Below are 8,093 nucleotides of genomic sequence, written 5' to 3'. Positions count from 1 at the left end.
TACATACGTATATTATATGAAAACACTTATAAAAAATTAAGCATACTAATATCGATTTATTTCGTTCGTTTTTGAAAGCCGAATTTTGGCGAAATATATCAAATATTATGCTTCGCTTCATCTTTTTGATACTCAGTATTTACTTTGTTAATGCGTTTTCTGCGTGTTTTGCAATCATATTGTAACCATTTTATTGAAACGTATGGCGGTTAAAAACTTTTGACTTTTATATATATTGTTGTTTGGTAATAAAAGCTTGTGTAACAACACATTCCTCAGATTTACTAGGATGTCGGTTTATCAGGTGATAAAACCAATAGCAGTGGTTTTAAAAGAGAGATTTATAAACAGAGCTGAGGTGTCGTTATTCTTGTCTGACTCCAACACAGAAAATAGTCCAGCCCCAAATCCAACGCTGAATATTTAACCACTAGATGGTGCTGTGGAGTTAAATCTTTGCCCCCAAAAAGTCGCCCTAAAGCAGGGGTTCTTAAACTCTTAGGGGTACGTGAACTAGTTTTAGGATGTCCATGAAGGCCTAATTGAACTATTAGTGTGTATTTAAGCATTCATTTAAAAAAAAAAAACGTAGGCTATAGTTAAAAATAAAACGTTGTTGCACGGAATATGTTTAGACTTTATTTCATTGCACATTTTTTGGACCAGAAACATCTAATTTCTGAAGTCTATTTGTATTTTGACGTCAATTTATGACGTCATTTATAACAAAATTCTTGCCTATACTGGTCCATGCAGAGCAAAAAAAAATTTAGGGGTCCGCGGTAAAAAAAGTTTAAGAACCCCTGCCCTAAAGCAAATATTAGTATAGCTGTGTAGACAAAACGTGTGCACAATGTTAGATTTCGGCAATCAACTGCAGTGACCTGGATAAATTGTCGACAAAGATTCGATTTTATGAATTACTGAATTGCCTAGAGTACAAGTAGACATCATCGCCAACACTCACAAGTTACTAAAATGTGAGCTCCTACCGCGACACACCAACTTAAGTAAGGACAACTCAGAAATGCTTACACAATTAAATAGGTCATAAATCACTTACACCGAAATTCGCGGGGTTTACACTTTGAATAATGTTTCTTTTTCTGTGGCGACCCAAAAAACTGAGCGTAAGCGTAACAGCCAAACTTTGGCGCACTAATACCCTTACAGGACTTGTTAAGTGCCTAGAAAAACGTAAAGGTCAAAATTTAAAAAGATAATTCAATGAGATTATGGTTTACTGAATAAATGTGTTAAATTTACCAATAAAAATATTCTATTTTAATTTGGTTTTGTTTAGTATTACAATGCGGAGCCTATTTACAGTAAAATACTTTTTCTATGAGCTTGTACCCCGAAGTTTTTGCCCACTTAAAATAGAGGAGGGACCGATTATATGTTTTATATAGTATATGATTTTTTCATCATTTTTTTATTAAAACAACTAACCTTTTGTGAGAGATAAACTACAAGCCCTTATGACAAATACTCGCATATCTAAACTTGATCCACATTATTGAAAACATCAGTACGTCATTATTTAGTTTGTTTATATATAGCGACCTATGCATCCTATTATACAAAAAAAGTTTTGCAGTATACGTAATAAATGAAAGACACACACAAACATATGTGTTTAATAACATCTGTGATCTAGCCCCTCGGAAGTTGCTAAATATTCATCACTTTTGTCTCCGTGTTGGAATATTTAGTACATGTTCGTAAAATAGTTTTAGTGGAATACTAATTTGGTTGATAAAAGGCGGGTTAGACTTACGTTTTTTTAAGTTTGGATTTGGAAGGGCTAAGTTTTGTTTTTAAGGTAATAAATAACATAATCATGAATCGCACAGCCGTCTTTTTAAGATAAAAAAATAAAAAAATCTTTTTTAAGATGATGTAGATTTATTCGACCTTTTTGACTTTGACATTCATTAATTATCAAGCTACATTACAGATCCGTGCATAGTGTGCCTAGGATTGATAAATTTTGAGGTAAAATATGGGCAAACCTTTAAAATTCTAGGTAAAGGCAATAAATTCCGTCTTATATCTGTTTTTGCTTGCAAAAATATTGCAAGGAAAACATAACACGTAAACCAACACAGTGGAATGTACGATTTTTGAATAACTTTGATAAACAATATTCGAAATCAACACTGAAACACACCCTAATACAGATTATACTGTAACTTCAACCTCGTCTGTTTTGTGTTACTACTACAAACTTGTGGTTCTCAAACAGTGGTTTTAAAGTGTATTTTGTTATGCTTAGTATGCTGGCCTACGGCTTAGTTTAAAGTTAGTAGGAAGTAGGAAGTGAATTTTGGAATGACTAATCAACCGCACTTTCCCTGCTAAAAATAATATTAAAACGTGTTTTGTGAAAGTAAGTTGTGGGAACTTTAAAAATAGTTGTGAAACTAATTTTACAAAGAGTTGTGAAACTTCACTATATTGTAGACCAAGTCATGTCATTTAAAAACAGCGACTTAACTGCATTAAGTCAAGTCGTTGACTTTTGTTTAGATTTGCTTCGGGTGATTTAGGTCTCATTCCGATTCAGACATTATTACGACTGTAACTCCTATGTTGATCTTATTCCCAAATATTTATAATACTTTGCTATTAAGGAAAACGAAATATCTGTAATCAGACCTAACCCTGGCTGGATAAGTCCAAAATCCACCAAAAATAGAAATAAATGCCAGACACCCAAAGCCGTGGGGTTGCAATTGGTCGTCGCCGTTTCAGAGTTTCGGCGCTGAACGGCGCTGTTGGGGAGCCGCTGTTTTAAAATATTTGTCCTTGTTTGGGGTAAAGGGTGGGAAATGGGTGGGGTTAGAAGGGTGTTAATTGGAATTATTAGGAAAGTTATTGGGTTGGGTTTGGGGTTAGGTGAAAGGTTGCCTATATCTTATTCTCCCGGGTTAAAGTCTGCTTCCTACCATTAGGTATTACTCCTATTGCTAATGTCCCCTATAACTAAAGTAGGATAATTTTTAATGTTTTATATAGTTTAAATCAGCAAAATGTATCATGCCTAATACACACCATTTCCGGTCTTAGATATTGAACAATGTGGTAAAAAAGGTAGCGAGTTGAACAATAACGGTTGTAGGTTGTGGTAAGAATACCAAAGCGAATACAGAGGTGAGTAGACTTGGACAACTAGATTTATTTCAGCTTTTAAAAATTAGATTAGAATTAAAATTAGAGCATTTCAGTTTTTTCCAAATTAGATTAGAATTAGATCATTTTGAGTTTTCTCAAATTCGATTAGAATTAGAATTACCGAATTATTAAAAAAACGAATTTGAATTAGAATTTAAACTAGAATTACATTTTATTATTCACATTCAATTACATTTAAATCGAGAAGTATTTTAATAGGAATGTGCTGTTCAATTATGTGTGTGCTAATTTTTAAGCATTTTAGCATAGCATATAATTTTTAGTCCGTGAAAATTACGTTTCAACCAAAGAGTTTGAATTCAAATTCTTTGTTTTGACTAAGGGACTAAAAATGTCGTTGGACAAAGTAGGATTTTTTGTAAAATCCGATTTAGATTAGAACTAGAATTAGAGCACACGAGCGACTCACAAATTAGATTAGAATTAGCCGAATTTCGCTCTAATTCATTGAATTAGAAAACTAGAATTATCTAGTTGTCCAAGTCTGGAGGTGAGTAGCATTTTTAACGTTTTGAAAATGTCTAGCATATTGTGACATAATATCAAACAATAACCTTAGGTTCTTAGATTGCTTGTTTTGGAAATCGGTATGCCGTAATTTTGTGGTGTCTTCTCTAATAATTAATTTTTTTATACGTTAAAGTATGAAAATTGTTCTACTCTCACACCAGACAGATGTTACCAATTAGTCATAATTAGCCAAATGTCTCTATTTTTTAATACGCAACATTTCACGACAAAAAAAGGGTAAACAAGTTGTTTTTAAACAGACTATCAAACGCGTTAAAGGTGGAAAACGCGAAATGGCTTCGCTTAATTGGTCTTGTAAAATTAGCCTATAGCCCTATTGGTGCCATTTAACGTTCTGCTGTTAAGCGTGATTAATTATGCCTGAGAATTTATGGCCTCGATTGAATGGCTGAGTTTGTTTTGACCTCAGCTGAGTAGGGGCAAATATAATACCTAGCTTAATAACAACTATGAGCTCTTAATAAAGCATTCTTAAGTGGCCAATAGCGGAGAGAAATGGAGATGTTATAGTTATGTGCTAAACCAGTGCCATATAACTAGATACCGTAAACACCCAAGTATATGCCGTTTTAAAACCAGGTATACAACCAGCAAAGTATATAATACTAAAGGTATTCAGATTAGGTTACAGAAGTACAGAATAGTTGTTGGGTGTATTATACCCTATGTTGTGTTTTTATGTTGCTGTCAGAAATGGCATGCTAAGTTTTGTGAAATAGATTTTTTATGTCACCAGATATCTGTATAGTACTTTACCCAAGCAACTAATTGTTAGTCTTATTTTTGAGGTATACGAACTTATTGCACCTTTTTGAAATCTCCCTGTTTTTTGTAGCCAGATATAAGACCTAAAACTGTATAATAACTTTACCAAACAACCAACTGCTAGTCTTTATTTGTGAAAAATACGGCGTAATTTTACCTTTTGTTAAACGCTCATTTTTTGGCCCAATATTAGACGTAATACTGTATAATATCTTTTTCAAACAACTATAAAAACTTCACCAGACAGTTGTTACAGGTTGAAGAGACTGTGCTATATGCTAAGGTTAAAACGGTTCTTTTAGTCACAAGCTGTAGCGATGACTGAACTATTAGACTTGTTTACTTTTACACATGAAGGGAAGTCAGTTAAAGGGCAAGCTTGTATCACCACCGGTTTAAAGTTTACTGGAGGCCAGTGATATTAGATTGCCTGACTAACGCCTTTACATGTTTGTTCAACTGTATACATTTATTCTGAGTTATGCTATTTTAGTAGTTGTATGTAATATTTCTTTAGTAGCTTTATCTGTGATTTTCGTTTTTCGTAAGCAAAAAGTGTAAGCAAAGTGTCAAATAAGTGTTTGAAAGTTTTTGTTGCAGTCTCTTAGGGTTGTAATTTTCAGTCAAAGGTTACCAGCAGAAATAAAAAACTGCAAAGTAACGAAATGCAGCTTGGCTAAGGTTTAAGAAGAGTTTTAGTTTTATCTTTTCGTACAAGAGTTGTTTTATGTGTTGTTTGTGCACTACTTTAAGTTTGTTTGTAGTTTGACATTTTCGTTCGTAGAAATTTTTCTGTTGTATGTCTATTGTTTTAAGCTAAGTACTGCATTTTTGTTATGAAAGTACTGCTTCACATTTTAATATAGGAGTTGTTTTATTTGTTGTATGTGCATTGTTTTAGCTTTGATTGCAATTTAACATTTTCGTTCATAGGAGTTTATGAGTTGTATGTGCATTGGAAAACAACGGTTGGAGGTTGTAGTAGGACGTAGTACGAACATAAAAGCCGAACAGAAGTAGCTGTCTTTAACTAAGTTGGAAATAAATAAACAGTTTTTCGAAACGTTCAAAATGATACTTACTTCTCCATGGGCTTTGATATCCTTACTACGTGTATGTGCGACTTTGTGCGTTGTTTTACTCAGCAGCAAGCAATTTATGGTATAAAGCTTAACTTCTCAGCTTTGCTAACCTCAGCCATCTCAATGCAGGCAAAACTAGCACGGAGCAATCAGTGCATTGCAAACAGCAATTTATTGCAGAGCCGTCTCCCATTTCAATATGGCTTCCGTTTAAGCGTGTGATTGGAAAATTCCGAGAAACGTTGAAACGTCAGGGTCGTCTAAAAGCCAATGCACATGACGTCATACACGTTGTGACATTAAATGATTGAACAGGAATTGCGTCTACAATGATTTGGCGCTGTTCCCGTGGAATGACGCTAATATGACCAAGTGTTGCTTGCAGAGAGCAACTGTTAACTGTTAGCCTGGTGTACTGTAGCCGTTAGAGAATTGGTTATTTGCTTTTAATATTTACATTTCGAAAGATCGACATGTTTCTCTGCTTTCAGACGTTTTGTCAACAGCCTATGTTATTATCATTCGATATTGGAGAATGATATTGCTTTAATGTTTTTATAAAAATTGTTAGGAAATCTGTATATTGTGCTTCAATGCCTGTTAAAGTTTATATAGTATCTTATAGTGACGTGTAAATATTTTCATAAAAAATGACACTCAGCCTAAAAGGAATAGCAAAGATTATCAAAATAGCATTTTCAACCACCAATATAAACAATATATATATATTTTTTCCTTTTTAAATGTGTTTCGTGTAAGGTGTTATCCATACCAGTCAAGTTGCACTTCCATGTTTGAGCTAGTGAGTCACTGACAGCCAATTCCTATTCAATTTCAAATGCGCGAGCGATAAGCATGCTATTCAATTTCAAATGCGCGAGCGATAAGCATGCGTCAGGTGCATTTCCAGGTCACCAGCTAAACACGTGATGAGGCACGGATCCACGATTTTTTTGTAGGGGGGTCATGAACTTAGAGATGGCGTCACAAAGTTACGTCATAAATAACTAAACTTGGAGGATAACTCAAAGTTCGTTTATTTTGTTAAAGTTTAGTTTGTACAGGTGTTACTTGCAATACAAAAAAAATAAAAGATTTGTTACGAAGCTGTTATTGATTGGGGCAGACCAAAAAAAACGCCTTTATATCGTTTGGGTTACAAAACCTTTTGATTAGCAAAACCTTTTTTTTATATGGGTTGAGACGTACTGTTAACCTAATGCAGAAGCGCAAAAATAGAGTTGCATTTAGGCAAAAAATATTTTTTTTATGTATTTTTATGGGGGGAGGGGTCATGGCCACGTTCCAACTTTGAATCTGCCCCTGCTCGTGGCGGACAAGGAAATGAACGCGGTTTGAACCTTCATAGACCTTAACCGCCTTTGTAGAAGCTGCAGCGTTAATTTGATTGGTTTTAAGGCCTTTTTTGCTACACCTTTGCGCTTATGTCTTATGCACAAGAGTTGCCTAAAAATAATCAAATTTAAAACAAGATGGTAATATTTTTGTATGATTCGAAGTTTGTTGAGATAATAAGCCTAAAATTATTTCGCTTACAAAAAACGGAATTAATTTTCAATGTCATATAATTACAAGACAGGACAATTTATATTACAGTTTTTTATTAAAAGTGGCTATTTGCTAGCAGAAATTGGAAACAGCAGAATAACGGAATATTTTAATATATTGTTTATAGTTTTGTTGAGAGAGTTTTCGTTTTTGTCGTAGATAAGAGTTGGTTTATATGTTTTATTTATATTGTTTAACCTGAAGGCAAATGTTTCAAGTAGTCTAGTACAGAAAACTTAACATATGGAAACTAATTAGGCCTTAAATGGGTAGTTAAAACATAAAGTAGTCCTTATGCTGGCTTAAATGTTACTTTTAATGTCATAATGTACAAATGGCGCCTCCTTTTAATAATATTACGTTTAAAATGGTAACTGTAAAACAAGTTATGAGATAAAAATAATCAGCAAATGGCTTGTCAGCGACGATTTACAATGTTAAGTCTAGCTCGAGCTCAGCTAAACAAACACAAAATGCGTTCCAGCCAAATATTTGAAAAAGGTACGCAAATGTTCTTCGTTTTACTCAAAATAGTACATAAAAATATAACTATTAAAAAACAAGGAAACAGAAATATAAAGAAAATATTTACAATGGCCGGTTAAAAATGCCCAGTCTAGCTTAGGCAGGGCTAAACGTATTCAAATCGCGTTTAACCCAAATATGCTTGAACGGGCCACAAACGAAAAAAAATTCTCCGACATACTTTAACTGAAATTTTTTCGAGTAAAGTTAAGATCATACTTTTAGGGATCATTTCTTTAGTATGTTACTTGAAAACGTCATCCTAGTATGACAGAACCTGAACTGTGATGATGAGCAGTAGCGGTTCCTTCTGAGCATGAAGCAAGCGCTGTGGGATTTTCTTCGGAAATTCTCGCTTCGCTTTGAGGAATGTTCTTTAAACCTTTATTGGTTTTGAGAGGAAGGTTTCGCCTGCTGAGCAGT

General features: G+C 33.9%; 1 non-coding gene across 1 annotated transcript; it reads left to right on the top strand.

Moving 5' to 3' along the window:
* The first annotated feature begins 7,879 nt into the window (after nucleotides 1-7,879).
* LOC146141198 (small nucleolar RNA U3) lies at nucleotides 7,880-8,093 on the top strand. The gene has a single exon (XR_014501393.1). It is a non-coding gene; the product is annotated as a small nucleolar RNA U3 (small nucleolar RNA).

Source organism: Ascidiella aspersa, chromosome 6 (assembly GCF_963924565.1).
Source record: "Ascidiella aspersa chromosome 6, kaAscAspe10.2, whole genome shotgun sequence".
In the NCBI taxonomy this organism is placed as follows: domain Eukaryota; kingdom Metazoa; phylum Chordata; class Ascidiacea; order Phlebobranchia; family Ascidiidae; genus Ascidiella; species Ascidiella aspersa.
Note: the sequence above shows the minus strand (reverse complement) of the source record. Positions and strands in the feature narration are given on the sequence as shown.